The 20,454-nt window shown below is 31.2% G+C and overlaps 1 protein-coding gene across 2 annotated transcripts in view; it reads right to left on the bottom strand.

Moving 5' to 3' along the window:
• The window catches only part of klar (klarsicht), a 732,252-nt gene that overhangs the window by 537,077 nt on the left and 174,721 nt on the right, over positions 1-20,454 (bottom strand). The window contains exon 1 of one of the 2 annotated variants that reach the window (XM_088237009.1): positions 10,572-10,735. The exons of the other annotated variant lie outside the window; for it this stretch is intronic. The gene's annotated coding sequence lies outside the window, so the exon portion shown is untranslated. Of the gene's footprint in view, positions 1-10,571; positions 10,736-20,454 lie in introns of those variants that run through there. 2 annotated transcript variants of the gene reach the window in all.

Genomic DNA, 20,454 nt, shown 5'->3' with positions numbered 1-20,454 from the left:
TGTTAAATCGGCATTAACTTTGTAGAATAACACTGTTAAATATATAATCAATAAAGCACTTTAATTTCAGACCACCTTATTTCAAAGCACTCCTAGTTTCAGAAGCACAGATACTTACATCTACAGTTTATAAAAACACCTATATATGTGCCTTGTCTCAGATCAAAACTCATATATAGTATGTATTTTGAGTTCGTACAGGTTATGGATGTTGATATGGATATTGAACTGGTTTGTGGTCCCGTGGTAGTATTGTGGACTCACGGACCTAAGGTCCCAGGTTCAAATCCCACTTTACCACAACTCGATTTCCATTTCCAAGTTATTTATGACTTTTAGGAAATGGTTTGAAAATTTAAATATTTTAGTAAATAAAAAAAACTCAAGCGTTTCTCTTTTTGAAATAATGAAAAAAACAATTAGATATTCTCAGCTGCTTTATCTGTGTTGAAAATATCCTATACATATGTCAAATAACAAAATTAACATTGATTGGTTTTAAAAAATTAATTCGTGAAAAATCACGCGTACCTGTCGTGCATTTTACCACATATATCGTGGTATGCAATTAACCGGGGATTTTTATATACGGTGTCATAATTGCGTGCATACACATACATTCATTGAAATATGTACGTACCCGGCCAATGAAGGAACGAAACACTTTCAATATGGCTACAGACGATTTATAAATTGAGGTTCTGTTAGGTGTTATGATTCATAATTGAAGAATTTCGCCTGAATCGGTTCGTCACAATGGCGAACAGTAAATCTGAGTGTTTTTGGTGTGATGGGTTTCCAAATAATAAGGAACGCACTTCTATAAGTATTTTGAATTACAATATACTAAATATGGTCTATCCCATTTACATAATATTGAGGTTTCATCCTAAGATTGTATGATAAATAGGAAAAGAATGAAAATCGTGGCTAACAAGTTTCCAACTATAAAAGATTCCATTATGGTATTTTTATTTACAATATTTGAGTTTGTCCAAATGTTCGTAGACAAAAGACTGGATTTCACCCCCCTGGGAGTCATTAAGATTAACAAATTACAATAGGGATGGAGAATACCTTAAATAAGGGAATATGGAAGTCTAGGCATTTGACATGTCATTGGCTGTATTTTTATTTAATTAAAATAAGCGTTCAAATACCTACAATAACGTAAAGCATATTGCATTTTTTTTTCGAGACTAAAAACAGAAGAAAACAATAGAGACAGTATAAAATTACGACATTTTAATAAATTTCTCAATGCAGACTTGCATAATACATTTTATGAAGTATTATGGTCATCGGCTGACCGAACGAGGCGCACCCTACCCGTCGAAATTATTATTAATCAAAACATATATATATATATAAAATAATGATATATTAACAAAGGGAAACATTGAAGATATAATGGACGATCAAACATGGAAATTATGGTAAATGTTAGATTGTCTGTAAAGCGATTACTTAAACCGGTACATAAATGACACGTTTATGTGAATACTAGAATTCTATATTTATTTCTTTAAATAATTTCTACTTGTTTGTTTACATAGGTATCAGAAATTGAAGCAATTGTTTTAATGTGCACAAAATAATGGGCAATGTTTATATAAGGCATTGCAAAGAAACGAACGACTAGATACACAGAATTTAAAGCGATTTCTACACTATGCATACAAAACCGCTGTTGGGAGATTGCAATAAATTTGCCTGAATCTTCAGCTTGTAAGTATAATTCTGATAAAAATAGCATTTTCCAAACATTAAAAAAAATGCCTAATCCTTAAAATGCGCATGTAAAGACGGAGTTATAAGAAAAATACTGATTTTTAGGGTCATTATTTTTATATTTCGGCGCTAGCCTTTTTTGGATCTAAAATTTTATTTTCTATTTCGATTTTTTTATTGTATCTGTCCGATAAAAAAAACTGTCCGAAATAAAAAAAATAAAAAGTCGAATAGTAAATCTAAAAGTGTAGTAATCAAAAAATATTTCTTGAATCTTTTTGATGGTGATAAATATAATATAATTTTTATAAATAGTGTATAATACTGTGTTTTGTGTTTTCAATATTATGTTTTCTTACTATTTTGGATTCTATCGTAACGATTTATTATTTTCATGTCGGTACTGTACCAAATTAGTTTTTTTTCAAATGAATTAATTACTCCTGCGAGTAAAATATGTTATTTATGTATTATACGTCAATTAAATGACAAAAAATGTATATTATTATACTACAGGAATTTTAACTATGCGAAATAAATTAAAGAGACCTCCTCACTTGCGAATCCTGTTCTAAGTACTGTAGTGTTCAAAAAATTTCGTATCCTGCAGCCAGATTGATTTCTTTTATTTCTCTTTTGAAATATTATTTGTTATCAGTTTACTTAATTATTTGAGAAAGCGTAATATTAAACGATTTGGCAAAAAAATAATCCTTGCACCTTTAATCAAATGTTGTGTTTAAGGGAGGAATATTGGCAATGATATTATTTCTTGCCCTTGTTATATAATACTCATGTCCCCTAGAAACGATTCTACAAAAACACTATGAAGTTATGAAAAACATTTTGCGTATAGAACAAATGAAATTTATAGGTATTTCTCAATTGTAAATATTTATTTCTTTAGACATATCGACGATTCTGCTCAATTCATCAACTTAGATTAAACTGTTCGTAGTTTATGAAGTACAGTAAACCTGTTCTCGTGGGGTTTCGTGTTTGAAATCTTCAATTACTGATCTTCTATAGTGTGAGGAGGAAACTGTGATTAGTTCCGACAGATCCTCGGATTCCAGATTCGAGAAGCGATGATCCTTTTACCGTTATTTCAATTAGAGAAACAGGAAAGGCAATGAAATCTCGTGTAATCGTGTACCTACAAACCCAATCTAAGGAGTAATTGACAGAAAATATCTGAAGGAACATGATATTAATTATTTACGATACCCTTTTAACTGTTTTTTTGGAGAGCTATCCTATAGGTTACACATGATATAATTTTTTTTTCATGAACCAGAACAACGAGTAAAAAAGCATTCAGGTCAAACTTATATACCATATTTTCCATTCTTAACTGCATTGTTACGATTAATTCGATTAAACTCAATTTTTTGTTCTCTTTACCCAGCTGTGTGAAACAGTACTTATGATTTTCTTGTTACATTACTTTAAATAAAAATATAATTTAATTTGTTTTTTACATTTATTCTTAAATTGTTTAAACATTCTACTGAATATATAGTATAATTTTTAGGTTTTTTTTATTTATAAATCTTGTATAATTTATGGGTTAAATTTTTTTATAAATCTGGGTATAAGGAAATTTATATTAAAAAAAAAATATTAAGTCAAATATGTTAGTATTATAAATTTTTGTAAAAGGCAGATTTGTCGTTTATGTTAATAAAATAAATGATAAACACGGGCAAAGAAATTTCAAGTTTGTGGGGCCCAAAATATTCAATATGTTACCCGAACATTGCAAAACCATGACCCGGATTCAATTAAATAAATTTGAAAAAAATTGGTTACTGAATATAAAAATAGAAAAAATCAGAAAATTTACTAAAAAACTTCTAAAATGATAAATATAATAAATTTAGGCTTCTAAAGCGTACATTAAAGAACCTTTACATATAAATTATATGTATAACATAACAACGAATCAAAAAGGTATAAAAATAAACAAATTCAGATCTAAATCTGTTGCAACCCATTTAGATCTGAATAACTCCTTAGGGAGGTAATCCAGCCAGTCTGTAAACATTCGGACGTACTCAAAATTTTGTGGAATCAACTAACTGGTAAAAGACGAAATATAAAAATTGGAAAATTGTTTGCAGGCGTTGCCTAGTAGGTGAATTGGTTCAGCCGGATGAATCTCACCCGCATGATAAAGGTTTCAGCTCTTTTACATCATAAAAGTCAAGAGATGGAAGAGTTGAGGAAATGTGGATGTTTTAACATAGGCAGAATGGTGAATGTTACATAGTGCTTAAAGTGGCCACTTAAACCAGCCAACGATAGGTCATAAACCCTGTAAATGCCTAGACTTCCAAATTTCCTTCTCATAAGTGTTTTCCCTCTGTTGCAACAAATTTAAATCTGGATAACTCCCTAGCGAGAAAATCCAGCCAGTCTGCAAACGTTTGGACATACTCAAAACATTATTGGATGAACAAATTCACTCATTATATTTATGCCTTTTGTTTCAATGCGTATTTTATTGGAAAATTATTTCAATGTAAATGTAAGGTTAAACAATAAAAACGCCTAATTTTGTGCTTTTTGAAGTGACTTTTAACTTTTATCAGTTTAAATAAACAGAAGCCAAAATTCGGTATTGGATTCGGTTTCGGCTGAAATCTTGTTTCGGCTGAAATCTTGTTTCGGCTGAAAATCTTGTTTTGGTCGGTCACAAATACCCTCTAACGGCACATTAAGAATAAAATAACAAAAAAATAATTTAAATATTCACGTAATAAATAATCGTCTCTCACATGACCGCAAGGCTTTTAACCAGTCGATTGTATACATTCGATATCAACCGGTAAGATATGGGTAAAAAAGCGTTTTTTTTATCTAGACATATTTTGTAACAGAACGTATAGAACCTTGCAGGTACTTGTAAACGATCGAAGCGGATCTGAGAAACTCCTACTCGACAGCAAAACAGGAACTAATATGTTACATAATGAAATTATGGTCGATAACTATAAAAAATAATCGTTATCGTTCGTATTATAAGAATCGTTAAGTTAAAAATAATAGCGTGAAATTAAACGACCTGTACCGTCCATCAAAACTAGTACATTCACAAAAATGCTTTTTGTATTCTAGTTTATTTGATGCGTTTTTCTTTGGTAACAAGGGAAATCCTATAAAATGGAGAAATATGAGCTTTCAACTATGGTATTGTGCGAATTAATGTGAATATTTGAATATCCTTTGTGTTGTAAAAAAATCACATAACCTGTCTTTCTGCACTAGTTATTGTCAATGTCAGTAGTTTTGTCGGGGTCTTTTACGGAGTTATTTATTTATTTATATATTAACGGTTCAAAGAACCTTTTGCAATAAAAACTTTTACAGAAATAATCACAGCAGTGAACAATTTATTATGTAATATGAAATATAACTATATAATTCAAATAAATCATTGAAACTAAACAAATTAGTAATTTTTTTTTTTTTTAACTGCTAAAAAGTAAAAAAGAAACATAAATATAAGATGACAAATAAAAGATAACAAATTGAAGTGAGAAAACCTTATGTTCTAAATATAAATATAGCAAATTAAAATTGAGAATAATTTAACATAAACATATAGCGACTAGTATTTAGCTAGGTTATAATGAAAACGAAAAATAATACTACAATAAGATTTTATAAATAATACGTTTTTTGGACCAATGTGAAAGCTTAGTTAATCTTAATAACACCTTTATGTTATCAGTTGGTTGGAATTTGGCGATAAATCCACAAATGTACAATTTATATACAAAGAAATAAACAAAAATACGCATCCAAAAAAAACAAAGTTAAATTTATAAATATATTTTTTAATAAATTCATTCCTTTTCTAAAAAATAACGAGTGAGATTACATTTTAATGCATTTACAGAGTTTGTATAAAAAATATCGAATATTTTTTCGAACTTATAAAATAGATTTGGATATATGTGGATTTGTGAAATACATTAAACAATTTTAGATACATGTTTGTTCACGGAATTTAAAAGAGTCGAACGGTTTGGAAAACGATATGTCTGCACGATTGTTTCCATGTCATGTTTGCAAGATGTCGAACTTTTTTTAAGAACAAATAGGTAAATCTTTCAGATTCGTCTGGAAACTTAACATATATTATTCCTCGGGCTAGAGGCTAAATTGCTTAAATGTATTAAATGTATGTTAAATGTACAGTAAAAATGTTAAGGTGATTGATGCTATCATTCAGGAGTGGCGATATATCTTTAACTGAAAAACACAGAAATATATATAAAATAGTACCTACTGGATAAAATATTTTTTTCTTTAAACAACTATGTTCAACATAATTCCGCCAGTGTTCACATTAATTCGTAAAATACTGTAGTGTTTTTTTTTCTTTCTCCGAACTATGTTTTCATAAGAGAAAACTCTTCGTATTTTTATGATTTAATCAAACCTTTTGATTTTGGATGTCATTTCAACTAGTTGCAAGTAAAGTGACAAAAGCCACGAGACCGCAACTTCTAATGTACAATACCGTCAGTCAGCGTGCATTCCCATCAATCTAAAATTTTGGCAAAAAATTTATTTCCATACGGGCATATTTTTAACTCTTATTGGCTAATCATACGATACACGTGGGACCAGCAGTTGGCGAGCTTTCTGAAGAAGAACAGTACCTCGGATCGGAGAAAATAATATGATGGATTTGATTTAAAAAACATTTTTTACTACCTCCTGGAAAATAATAATTTAGAAGAATGGCGGTAGTGCACGCCGACCGAGGATATATCAAAATCATTAAAAAAAACTAGAATTATCATTACATTAAAAAAAATTACCTACATATAACAGGCCAAATATTTCATCCTTCCGACATTTTTTAATTTAATGAATTATCAGGAAGTATAAATATATCGTGATAGATAGAAAACGCTAATGAGAAAAACCAATTGACTGAAACAAAATTCGAATCATAATTAATTTAATATAACGTTGACAGAAGAAATTAATAATACATATAATAAAAAAACTTTCAAAGATTTTTTTAGAATTGATAAATGATTTTTATAGACGCATAATGCGTTAATCTTATTTTATACTTTTAAAACTGGATAAAAAAAACAAATATACTCGTATACAAGTAAATTTATAACTAATTAGAACTGATAAAAATATTTAAAATTGTGCCACGAAATAACATAATTTTATCGTTTTTATCACAGTGTCGAATAAAAATGATAACCTTCGCAAATTCAAATAAAACATATTTGCGCACTTATAATTAACGGTTAAACATTTTCGTTATTAACTTCTGCTCAAGTAGGTTATCTTATTGCTTAAAAATTAGACGTGATTATTCGTTTTATAATTTTTACGTTAATAGATTGAGGTAGTGCTTACCTAATTTTAAATGTAAGTGTATTTAATAATTATGTTTAAACAAACAGTATTTTGAGTAATGATTCCTAACATACATAAAAAAGATTTCATGTAAATTTATGCAACTCAGTTAAACTTAGACTGATGTCCTGTTATATGCAAAATCAAAGAAACATAGGTGTTAATAGTGGGATTGGTGACTTGGTCCTGACTCTGATTACCCTATCTGTAATAATGAGCGTGAGATCGAGAAAGGTGACAGTTTCAAATACTTATGAGTTCACATAACTGAGGACGGTGGCATGGAGTTGCCTCTCGTTCACGCCTGCGGGCTCACAGCGTTGCGTTTTTGGCGTCATTCGGCGGAAGTAAAAGACGCGTATTAGGAGGCGTCAGATGATGTCCACATGCTCCATTTAGAAGCGGATGTGGTAAAGAAGAAGAAGAATATTGTTGACTATGACACAGTGTAAAAAGGGATTTCATAAACTAGCAAATGACAGGTAATAAACGTCTAACTGTACCACATTCGCTTCTTAAAATTATTTTCGGTCTTCGTTGATACATATTTCTAAATAAAGTGTGTTATTCATAATGATTTGCAAAATTTTTATAGCATTATAAACAGAATCGATTAATTTTTGAAATTATGTATGATCTGTGGCAATATTGTGTGAGAATTAGTATATTTTTTTTAAAGTAGGTAACATCTGTGTATTGACGAACAATTTACGAAATTCGTGAACAAAAAACACATCAGTACATTCATTAGCATCATTATACGCAATAAAAATGATATAATCCACTGTAATAATGCAAACTAACTTGAGTAATACTAACGAGCAGCTAATGTGAAACTTTTTTTACAAATAAACGTACTAAATTTAGCATTTTATGCCAAATTAGTGATATAGTAAAAAAAAAACTTGAATAGGTAAGTTTTTTTTTTAATAACAGGAAAACTACTTTGGCATCGAACTTGGGTTATTTTGACAGCAAGCAAGTATCAAGTTACTAACTAAAGAGCGGCTGACATCTAGAAACGTCAGGTAAAAGTTTTTTTTAATCAAAATGGGTTGCATGGAAAAAGTTAGGTAGCGGTTACTTTTTCATCAAAATGGGTTGCATGAAAAAAGATAGCCAAAGTACCTAGCGAACCTATATAGCACATTTATCGGCTCGAGGCGACCTCCTTCGTAAAGTGGTTAAGACACTTGACTCACATATCGGAATGTTCCGGGTTCGATTCTCGGTGAGATCGCAAAAAATATAAAGGGATTTTTCGGAACCCTGGGTGCTCTGTGCTGTATCTCACCACTGTAATTGGGCTTCCCGGCCTGCGTGGTGCAAAAAAAAGTTTTTTTTTTTTTAAATACTAAAAGGTATCTTAGAGCTTTTTTTATGCAACTGGCCATTATTGTGGTGAATGCCAACAGAAAGTAAATACATTTTTTTTTTTTGATTATCACATAAAACAAGGACAAAAATGAAAAAAAAACGTATATTTATAAACTTGTAGATGAATTTGAAGCTATTAATTACAAGGATGAACTATTTAACATAACATTATTAATCCGATGGTATTGTTTTTATGAATAAAATACAATTAATACAACATTATGCTACCTTAAAAGTAACCTCATAATACATAATTGGAAAACATTATCGATATATAGTTATACATATAAATTGTTAACTGTATTTATTTAGCGGTTACTCTCCTTCAAATATACTACAATAGGAAATCGAGTGGAGTGGCGTCCGTCCGTAGAAAATTATTAATCTAATTGTATTAAAACTACTTCAGTTAAAAACAATAACGGTTTTGATTTTCAGGATGTTTATGAATAGATCGACAAAGCGATATAAACTTTAAATACTTGTCTTGTTAATGGTCCGGTAGAATGATAATAAATCAAAGGAAATTATTGCAACGAAGATTAAACACTAAACATATTTATAAATATTTTTGAGAAAGGTTATTATTAACTTAACATTTAAAGGAAGTTCTCATTTGCTTAAGATAATATTTGGTTTACGAAAGACGTTTGTTTGTGCAAATATTGTGATACAGAATTTAAAAACTATAAGTAATTTGATAAATGAGTTGTGTGTTTGAAGATAAAATGTAGACGTTGTATTTTTTTTTCATCGAATAATCTTTATGGGAACATTTTTTTATGGACGTTTACAAAGGGATTGCGTCCGATTAAAATTGAGTGAGATGTGATTTACAATTTACGCCGTGGGGCTAGAAAAAAAACTAATGAATTTCTGACCACGACGATATTGTAAAGCGTATACAGATTTTATGGTATTTCTATATAAAAAAAATTGTGCTTAACTTACATGAAATTTGGTACGAAATTCATGTTTGTGCTAAACATGTTTTATTTTCTTAAAAAGTAAAGGACGATGAAATATAAGAATGACCAATGTTAGTTAGTTTATATGGACGTAAATAACTTAATATTTTACGTATTTTTCTGTATGATAATACTGAATATGAGTAAAAATAAATGTGATTTAAAAATGAAAATTCCACGCGATCTTCGAAACGCGATGTCAACATTTTATAATTCTTTAAGAAAGGGTACAAGTTGAAATCATCGGAATTAATATCTAATATTATGACGTATTTGATAAATACATGCATATATTAAATATATAAATATTGTTAAACGCAATTTTTTTGATTCCTCGGAATACATTATCTGCTAAAAAATCCAGAAAAACTTACATAGGTTTAAACACTATGACACTAATAAATATTTCGTGATATAATAATACACAGAAACAGAAATTTCTTTCGGGGGTGCTTAAAAACACTTTTTATAAATATTAAACATTTTTTTATTAATTCATTTATGTATAAACTTTTCAATCCTAAAACGTAATGACCGAACTTCATTTTATTTTAAGAGCAGTTAAAAAACGGTTTAAACGAGATATAGATGGTTAATCGGATAAACTTATGTATATTTTTGTATAAAAAAATTAAACTTTTTGTGTACTTTCTTTTGACTGAAGTTTTTACCGTCAGAAAATTCGGTATTTTCGTACTGTTTTAAAAACGATGGTATTTTAATTCACATCTGATTTAGTTATCGATTGATAGAATTAGAAGGGCCGAGTTTATGCAACAAAAGCCCTAGTTTGAATACAAAATTTCATTAGCTAATTAATCGTATCGTTCTATTTAACCGTTGCTATGTATGCAACTCTAGAGCATTATTAACACGCATCACCCAACACAAATTTCACGGCAAAAGATTTATTATTTTCAATCACACTTAAGTCCATATTGCACTGGCACATACGCGGACACTTCCGCTTTTTAGCACACATATATTGCAAACACAAGAAAAAATAAAAATATTATGAAAGTAAACATGAAATACGACGTTAAATTTTGAATTTATTTATTTTTTAATTCACTCTTAGTATATTTTAACTCGTTAAACCTGTATCACTGTTTACACTTCACTGATTAGCCGATGTACTGTGCATGGAGTATAAGCGGGTGCAGTAGAAAACAGTGCAACAATGGAAAATGTGAAGATTTCCGGAAAACTACATACGAAACGTCAAAAGTGAACGAACTGAGCGCGAGACACGACCGCCACGCTCGGAATCCGAACGCGAATTGTTTCATCGGCCGAACGGGGCCGGTAAAGGCGGTAAAGCGAAGAATGAGAATTGGGAATACGCCTGCGCAAACGCGCGAGAGTGAGGTTATGTTTGACGTTCTGTTTACATTCGGCACGTCATGTTTTTAACACGTTATTATCATGACATGTCAAGAGACTTGCACTGTTTACGATTTAATGAGTCGGCAAACAAGATGGTTTCCATAGAGTGAAAAGAATTAGGCACGACCATTTTAGGTTAGGTTAGAATTGCACATTTTCACCTTTCACCTCCCGCGGTTAAGATAAACGTCGTCTCGTACCTGATATAGCGGTGTATGGGAAATGTACTAACTTACATTGAGCGCTGCACTTTGGCAAGGTGTACACGGATGTACTACGATGTGGGTCTCTTTTTACAAACTTTAATCGTGAAAATACAGAAATGAGGGTACTATTTGCAAACCCGGCAAAATCCATCTTTCTTTATTTCGAGCAAACCACAAAAACCTGATACAATACTTTTTTTTAAACTTAATTTTTTTATGATAATCACTGAGTATTTTATATGTAAGCAGTGATGAGATAAGAATGATTATGTCAAGAAACAGTAGTGATATTATAAATGTAATTTTATACATTCCAACTTTACAATACTCAAATAGAGGTTGCCACGTTTGCAACAAACCCGATTATTTAAAAGTCAAGTTCTTGCAATTAAAGCCATATTTTTAACTGACAATGTTATAATTATTGTAAAAAAAGGTATACTGAATACGTTTCAATATTTTTTTCACTTTTTTTTAGATTTTGGATTTTGCCGGGTTTGCAAGTAGTGCCCTCAAATCACCTACATTGTAGTCATTGGGGCCCAGGATGATGCGTAAGGCGGACCATATCTAACCTTCGTACATCGAATGATATACGCTACAAATAGAGTACCGATAGAGTGCCTTATGCACCAGTGGGTGCGAACAAGGCAAGATTTATTGATTTAATTTAAGATATATTAGAAAAACAAAACAATAATGCCCTTTCCCCGTAGTGGTAGGCAGTAGATAGAACGCCACACTCCCGTCTTTACATATTTATTTATTTTGTTTATTAACGCCTAAAAGGCATTTACGAAAAATAAAAATAAAATACATGCTAACATATAATAAAAAAATTTACAAAGTAAAAAAAAAAAACAATAATAACAAAGGTATGCAAGAAAAAACAGTGAGCATATAAACAAAAAATGCAAAGATATAAGCTAATGAAATAAATTCTGTAAAGCAAACACAGTAAATAAATTGTTACGGTAAGCAAGAAAGACAACTTTAAGTTAAATTGATAAACAAGCAAGCATATATTATCGCGAAAAAAGAAGAAATAAAAATATGTATATATGAAATGTGTATTTGCCAATACTACAATGCAATTTGATATAATAGTAAAAAATAAAAAACAAGTATAAGGTAAAAAAAGTATTTTTTTAATTTATGGAATTGAATTGTCTATAATAGTTTGACGAGCAGCTACAAATAAACTTGATATTGTGGACTTATAAGATAATAAAGAATTGGACAGAATGTCTGCAACCGTTCCATAAGTGTTACCTAACCTCATATCTCATTTCTTCCACATTCCTATACACCTTCTCAAGCATACACGTCGATAAACAAATATATATTATAGAACTTGTGGAATCAACGAAGTTTAGTACTTAATCCCTGGAACACATATGTAGCTTACAAAAAGTTGCAACAATGTTTTATGTACGTCCAAAAGTTTGCAGACACGCTGGATTTCCTCCCTAGGGAGATATTTTTAAAATGGGAATATGGAAGTCTAGGCATTTACAGGGCTTATGACCTGTCGTTGGCTGGTTTAAGTGGCCACGTTACACGCTGTGTAACATTTACCATTTCGCTTATATTAAAACATACACATTTCCTCAACTCTTCCATCTAAGTTGAAGAAAAGTGGATGTTTAAACATAGGCAGAATACTGAATGTTACAGTGTGTAAAGTGGCCACTTAAAACAGCTAATGACAGGTCATAAGCCCTGTAAATGCCTAGACTTCTATATATTTTTTTCAAAAATGTTAACAAACAGTTAAATCAATTGCCACACGAATATAAGAGTACCAATTTCAAAATACAAGAACCGGACGTGTAAATAAAAAAAACGTTTTTTCTAGAAGTAATTACTATACATAAATAAAAATTTTAATCAATTAAAAAAAAAAAAAGAGTTTTATAATTATATTTTTGATTGCGTTGTTAATTTATAATACAGCAAAAAAAAAAACTGTTTTTAGTACATAATTGGGTATTTTCACTCCGGGGGAATATCGCATTTAACATAATGCACATTTAAAAGAGTTTTATAAGACTTTTAATGTTTATGATAGCGCTAATAATCGAGAAATTTATTAATAACTTTCATTCGCAAAACTCACTATCTCAAAAACGGCAGTTCTGTAAGTTGGCAATAAATTTAGTCACATAAATTCACGGGTGATGTATTTATTTTAATGTTGGTAATGATATAGATAGAAATAAAAAGACGCGTAAACAATATAAAATTGTTGTCTTTACTCCTTTCTCCCCCACAACCTTGCGCATTCCAGACATTGACGGATGATAATAAAAACAGGTAAAATGTCGAGGTTATTTTCATAATTTTAAGTATTTTTTAAGATTTAAATTTATTTCGATGTATCATGACGGACTTCACAGTCAATTTTTAAGCATTGCTTTTAGCCAAATATATTTTAATACTTTTAATCCCCCGACACCTCGTGCTCGTAACAACGTCTGATAAGCGACAGGACTTGAACGCTGTAGACGTTAACAAATGACCTATAGGTAGCTTTAGCCCGACGAAAAATATAGACATTTAGGGAAAACAGTCGATGATGTCATACTTGATGACGTCATCCGATGACGTCACGAATCGTTCGTTTTTCGCATTATTCAAATGATTTAATCCATTATATGTCTAAACAGATTTTGATAAGAATAGTACCGATTGAATTGTGATTTTTTATTTTAATTCATCCATCCGCACCTAATGGTGCATAGGGCACTGCATTGGTACACCAATCGCAGTGTGTATTGATCATTTTTTGCTACATGAAAGTAAGACGATCAGTCTTACGCTTAAGGTGCCAGTCCAGGGACTATAAAATATTCTAGTGTATAAACGCCTTTTAAATAATATTTCAGATCAACCAAGTCGGGAAAAGAACCTGGGACCTCTTGCTTGGTAAGCAAGCGCTGACCACTACACCACGAGGCCGACATTTTATTAGATAGTAAATAAATCCATGGGAATAGGCTATTGTTACATGTGAAAGTGCAAATACGTCATTATTTTTTATTTTTTTTTTTTTTAAAAAAAGAAATATTTGCGTTCTTATGATTTACCCAAATATTTAATTTTGAGGGCCATTTTCAACGAGTTGTAAATAACTCACTATTAGAAAATGGAATCGAGTTGGGGTAGAGTGGGATTCGAACCGATTATATACGTAATATTGTTATCTGATTGGCCTTTAATCTTTTTTCCCCAAAACTCCTTGGTAATATTTTATATATAATTATGTATAATATTTAATATCGATCAATAAAAAATAAAAGTAACAAAATCGAATCGCGATTATTAAAAAACATGAAATATAATTTATTGTTTACAGTAAATAGACCAATTAAAAGATACGAATTGTTTATTGCGGTATGTATAAAATAAGAAGGAAGGGAATGCGCAGATTCGAGTGGAAATTTTAAAAATAATTTATTGTGATCATTGAAATGAAATCGATAAATAAATAGCTTGGTTATTAATTTAAAAGTGAGTAGATCAAGGCTGAGAACAACATTAAATAGACGAAAATGATATTATGATGATAAAATCACTAAAACAAAACATGGAAATTATAATCATGAATCAAAGGTAAATCATATTTTAATTGGACACAATTTTTGAGGTTTTTATTTCTTCTTCAGTACCTAAATTCTGTCAAAAAAATCATTTTACCCGTGATCTTGGCAAAATAGACTTCAGAATCCCAAATATATATTTTATTAACAAATTACAACAGGGATGGAGAATACCTTAAATAAGGGAATATGGAAGTCAAGGCATTTACAGAGCTTATGACCAGTCATTGGCTGGTTTAAGTGGCCACTTTAAACACTGTGTAACATTCACCATTTTGCCTATGTTTGAACATCCATATTTCTTCAATTCTTACATCTGTTGATTTTAGTGAAGTCAAAGAGCTGAAACCTTTATTGTTGTGAAGATCCGGTCTTTTGTCTATGAACATTTGGACAAACTTAAATATTGTAATGAAACCAACTGGTCCAAGAAGAAGTTCAAAAATTGAAAAATTGTTTTCAGGCGTTGCCTAGTATGTGAAATAATTCAGTCAGATGAATCTCTTCGCAACAATAAAGGTTTCAGCTCTTTGACTTCACTTAAATCAACAGATGGAAGAATTGAAGAAATATGGATGTTCAAACATAGGCAAAATGGTGAATGTTACACAGTGTGTAAAGTGGCCACATAAACCAGCCAATGACAGGTCATAAGCCCTGTAAATGCCTTGACTTCCATATTCCCTTATTTAAGGTATTCTCCATCCCTGTTGTAATTTGTTAATCTTAATGACCCCCGAGGGGGTGAAATCCGGTCTTTTGTCTATGAACATTTGGACAAACTCAAATATTGTAATATATTTTATTCAACAATGTTTGATTATGTCCAAATGCTTGCAGACTGGCTGGGTTTCCTCCCTAGGGAGTTGTTCATGCCTAGACTTCCATATTCCCTTCTCAAAAATTTTTCCCTCTCTGTTGAAATAAATTTAAATATATTTTATTGTTTTAATCAAAGTTTATCATGATAAATAAATGTGATACTGCAGTCAAGAATTATTTTTTTTTACATAAACGGCATAAATTGCCTTTAACATATATTGAACATAAATATGAAAAAAAATATACATGTGTACATATATAAATACATAACAAAAAATGATTAAAATGCATAACTATAACAATAGTAACAAGTAGGTAAATACACATAAGCAACCAAAAATATAAACGAAATATATACATAGATATTAAAAAGAATAAATAAAAAAAATAAATTTAAAGAAAAGTTTATGAATTATATTGCGAGAGAAAAAAAGAAATCAGACTCGTTTTATAACTATCAAGTCCAGAACCAAATTTATCAGCCTTATCCTCATACTGATTACCATATCTGTGGAGCCTAGGGATAGGCGAGTGCATGTGATAGTTGGTCTTAGGACTTGAAGAACAAAAAGGAGATCTGTGGCGGGTATGTCGACCTGGTACACAGAAACACATTAACTCCAGCAAATCTGGACAGTCAATGAATGAGTTAATCGCTTATTAACTTATAAAGTAATATAAGGTCAGTTAGGATTCATCTATCGGAAAGCTTTAAAAGATTTGCTGAAGAAAACGATTGATTACAATTGAATAAAGCAGTTGGAATATGTTGTTTAAAATGTTATGCTTTAGAAATTTCTTCTGGACGCGCTAGTGAATCAGAATATACACTTAAATAGGGCGACCAGACTTGAAAAATTTATTCTAAACGACTTCTAACCAGGGAGAAAAAGACAAAACAAAAAATAATGAAAAATATGTTAAGGCAGTTTCAACTGACTGCTGTTTTAGCCGAGTTCATGAGAAAAAATGAGGTCCTATGAAATATATTGCCAAAAAAAGTTTTAAGTACGTCCAAATGTTTGCAAAATGGTGAATGTTACACAGTGTGTAAAGTGGCCACTTCAACCAGCCGATGACAGGTCTTAGGCCCGGTGAACGTCTAGACATTCATATTTTTTTCTTAAAATTATTTTCCCTCTCTGTTGTCACCAGTTTAGACATTTGATGTTTTTTTTTTTAATGGGGTCTTCAATACTAATCACACACCGCTTAGCAAGCACTCCTTTCCAAATCAATCAATTTTCAGTAGTGAATTTATTTTCAGTGCAGAATGACGTAAGAAATAAGATCTACGGGCTGTTACCAAGATACGAGGTTACATTATTACCACGTTTATTATTTCGATATATATTATTTGGAGGTTCCAATCGTCTACCGATTTTCAATTCACCTAAGTAATTTCAAATTACAGTATCGAATTGGAAATAAATTGTCTTGAGCACTAGATTTATTAACTATGTATTATATCAGTAAATCACAAATGCGATAGGGGATTGAACAAAATGTCAGGATAGTCGCTAATATCAGGAACGACGAGGAAGTTCAGTTCTACGGGAAACCGGTTAACTTTTTTTTCTTACACGCGGTAAAAATTGGAGCATTTAATTGTACTGCGAAGTATTTCTAAAACGAAAGCAAACTTAGGCTTTTTGACCTGTCATTGGCTGGTTTAAGGGGCCACTTTACACAGTGTGTAACAATCACCATTCTGCCTATTTTTAAACATCCACATTTTCAAAAATTTTCCATCTGATGAATTTTGTGAAGTGAAAGTGCTGAAACCTTTATTACGTGGTTGAGATTCATTCGGCTGAACCAATTTAACAAAAACAATTTTCCAATTTTTATACTTCTTTCACGAGTTAATTAATTAAAAAATGTTTTGTGTATGTCTAAATGTTTGCAGACAGGCTGGATTTCCTCCGTAGGGCGTTATTTAGATCTAAATTTGTAGTAACAGAGAGGGAAAACATTCCCTGTAAATGCCTAGACTTCCATATTACCATCTTTAAAATGTTTTCTTTATTGCAACAAATTAAGATTTGATAAAAAAGTTGACTTTTGGTGACATGGTTGGGAACATGGCAAGAAATTGATTGCAACAGAGATGGGACATCACTAATAACAGTGCATTAAGTAGCCGTAGCGCAGTTGGTAAGACGGCCAACTGTGAAACTGTTGTCGCGGGTTCGATTCCCGCCAGTTGCAAGAAAAAAAAATCCGATAAAGATTTTTTTCTCAATTGGTCTGGGCGTTGTGGTGTTACTTTCATTACCCCTTTCATATCCCCTCTATCCCACCTGTTGATAAGCCTCGAAATAGAGGCTTAGCGGGTTATTCCTTTAAAAAAAACATTCGTTCACGGAGACTGGACCGCTATGTACGTGCAAACCACGAGCCCACTGCGTGATATCGCATGATTGGCCCATTTCACACCACGGCGAAAATCTACACGGCATGATAAAATACAATACGGTAGATCGATATTGATTGTTTTACAATTATTTATTTATTCAATGTCTAACAAACGCATTAAACAGTTCACTATGAGAGCGACTAATCTCCAGCCGAGTCCCTTTTAAAGGATTTTTACCTTGAGAGTACTCGCTAAATTCAAATGATGATTTTTATAAAATTATCGTTAATATCTCTTTTTCTAAGTTTTACTATATGATTTGATTCGGGTTGTGGTCCCGTGGCTAGTATTGCAGACTCACAGATCAAAGGTCCAAGGTTCAAACCCCACTCTACCCCAATTTGATTTCCATTTTATAAAAGTAAGTTATTTCCAACTCGTTGAAAATGGTCACCAAAATTGAAATATTTGGGTAAATTATAATGACGATAATATTTTATTTTTTTTAAATAATATATTAACCAAGGCGTTATTATTGATATTTTTATTAAAATCATTAACTATGGAGTTTTATTTAAAAAAATATATATATGAATATTATCAAATTTAAATAGGTACGAATCTAATAAATTTCAATCCATTATAAATAACCGTGCCGTTTAGATTAAGATGATGAGTGTAAAATAGGCTATTCTCCGTCACGCGGCTGGTTTGTTTATTTGGAAATTCCTGTAATAATGAACAGACTTTAGTTAAATATTTTTTGTAAATAGATACATCTTACAATGTTTGATTATGTCCAAATGCTTGCAGACTGGCTGGATTTCCTGCCTAGGGAGTTGTTCATATTTAGATTTATTTCAACAGAGAGGGAAAAAGTTTTCGAGAAGAAATTTGGAAGTCTAGGCATTTACAGGGCTTATGACCTGTCGTTCTCCCTAGGGAGGAAATCCAGCCAGTCTGCAAGCATTTGGACATAATCAAACATTGTTGAATTACTACCTGGTAAAAGAAGAAGTATAAAAATTGGAAAATTGTTTCCAGGAGTTGCCTAGTAGGTGATTTGGTTCAGCCGGATGAATCTCACCCACGTGATAAAGGTTTCAGCTCTTTCACTTCACAAAAGTCAACAGATGGAAGAGTTGAGGAAATGTGGATGTTCAAACATGGGCAGAATGGTGAATGTTACACAGTGTGTAAAGTGGCCACTTAAACCAGCCAATGACAGGTCATAAGCCCTGTAAATGCCTAGACTTCCAAATTTCTTCTCGAAAACTTTTTCCCTCTCTGTTGAAATAAATCTAAAGATACATCTTAATTTAATCGGATACTAAAATGGAAATTCAAGACCCATAACTAAATGCAGCATGTCAGTATAACAGCTAACTTCTTGACCCACAGGTGCTGGACGCCATGCGCCATTGCCAGGAGGCAAAAAGACAATGAGTTGTGAAAGGATTCCAGGAATCAGACTGAAGTCTATTCTTGGAGGAATTTCTCCCTTGAAACCCAGGATGTATCACCACATCCAGCATGTATAATTATCATACATACATAATATAAGTCAGTTCGGCCGATAGCAAGACGGCGACAAGAATAATAAAGATTTAAAGCACTTACATACATGTAACAGTAATATGTACGGACAATAGTTGTTTGGAATAAATTTGCAGTTAGTTAACTACCCATATTGTACATATACGTTTAAATCATTATCATCACATATATAATACTCCGAGTCCCGATACAGACATCTACTGAAGAAATATTCCACAAATCACAACTTATGACACCAAAACAATTATACGCTAAAACAATACTCACTTACAGATTTAAAAACTACTCTTACTCAAATGAAAGACATAACCCCTACAATACATCACATACAATAATATAATCACTAGATCCTCAACACAAAGACAACTTAAACAAATACAAACTAATACCACTTTTTGACAAAGGAATTTTGAGTATCATTCAATTAAAATCTATAACCTACTATATATTAAAACAATTAGTAGCGAGAAAATGTTTAAAAGGCTATAAAAAAATGGAAAGTAGAGCTAGGTAGAAGTAAAATGGATTGTCTCATTCACCCAAACCAATATTTAATCAACTGGTTATGTTAGGTTTTTTGTTATTTTCATTGTGCGTTTTTGTAATATAAATAATATAGATGTATAGTACCTAGTTTTTAAAACAGTATGAATATTTTGTTAATTATCTCTATTTATTAAGTCTTCTTTGTTTTTTCTCAAATGTAAAAATTTTTGAAAAACTGATATTGTTAAGTGTCCTCGGCACGGTAACCCCCAGTGAGGGCACATTATTTTTATTATTGTTTATAGTTTGTAAGAGTAAAATATGAATAAATCAAAATAAAATAAATTTATTATTCAGATATTTTTAACTGCACGTTGCATTTGTACAGATAATTTCTTCATGCATTTGATTATTTGGGATAGTTGCTGAGAGCACATCTTGAGAGGTTTATGCTATGTATTTGTATGTATATGTCGGGAATCGAACCCGAGACCTCTTGCATGGTAGGCAAACGCGCTGACCGCTACACCACGAGGCCGATATCTTTAAATAGGTATTATATA

Source organism: Micrasema longulum, unplaced genomic scaffold (genome assembly GCF_059751315.1).
Source record: "Micrasema longulum isolate JH-2025_06_02 unplaced genomic scaffold, ASM5975131v1 h1tg001635l, whole genome shotgun sequence".
In the NCBI taxonomy this organism is placed as follows: Eukaryota; Metazoa; Arthropoda; class Insecta; order Trichoptera; family Brachycentridae; genus Micrasema; species Micrasema longulum.
Note: the sequence above shows the minus strand (reverse complement) of the source record. Positions and strands in the feature narration are given on the sequence as shown.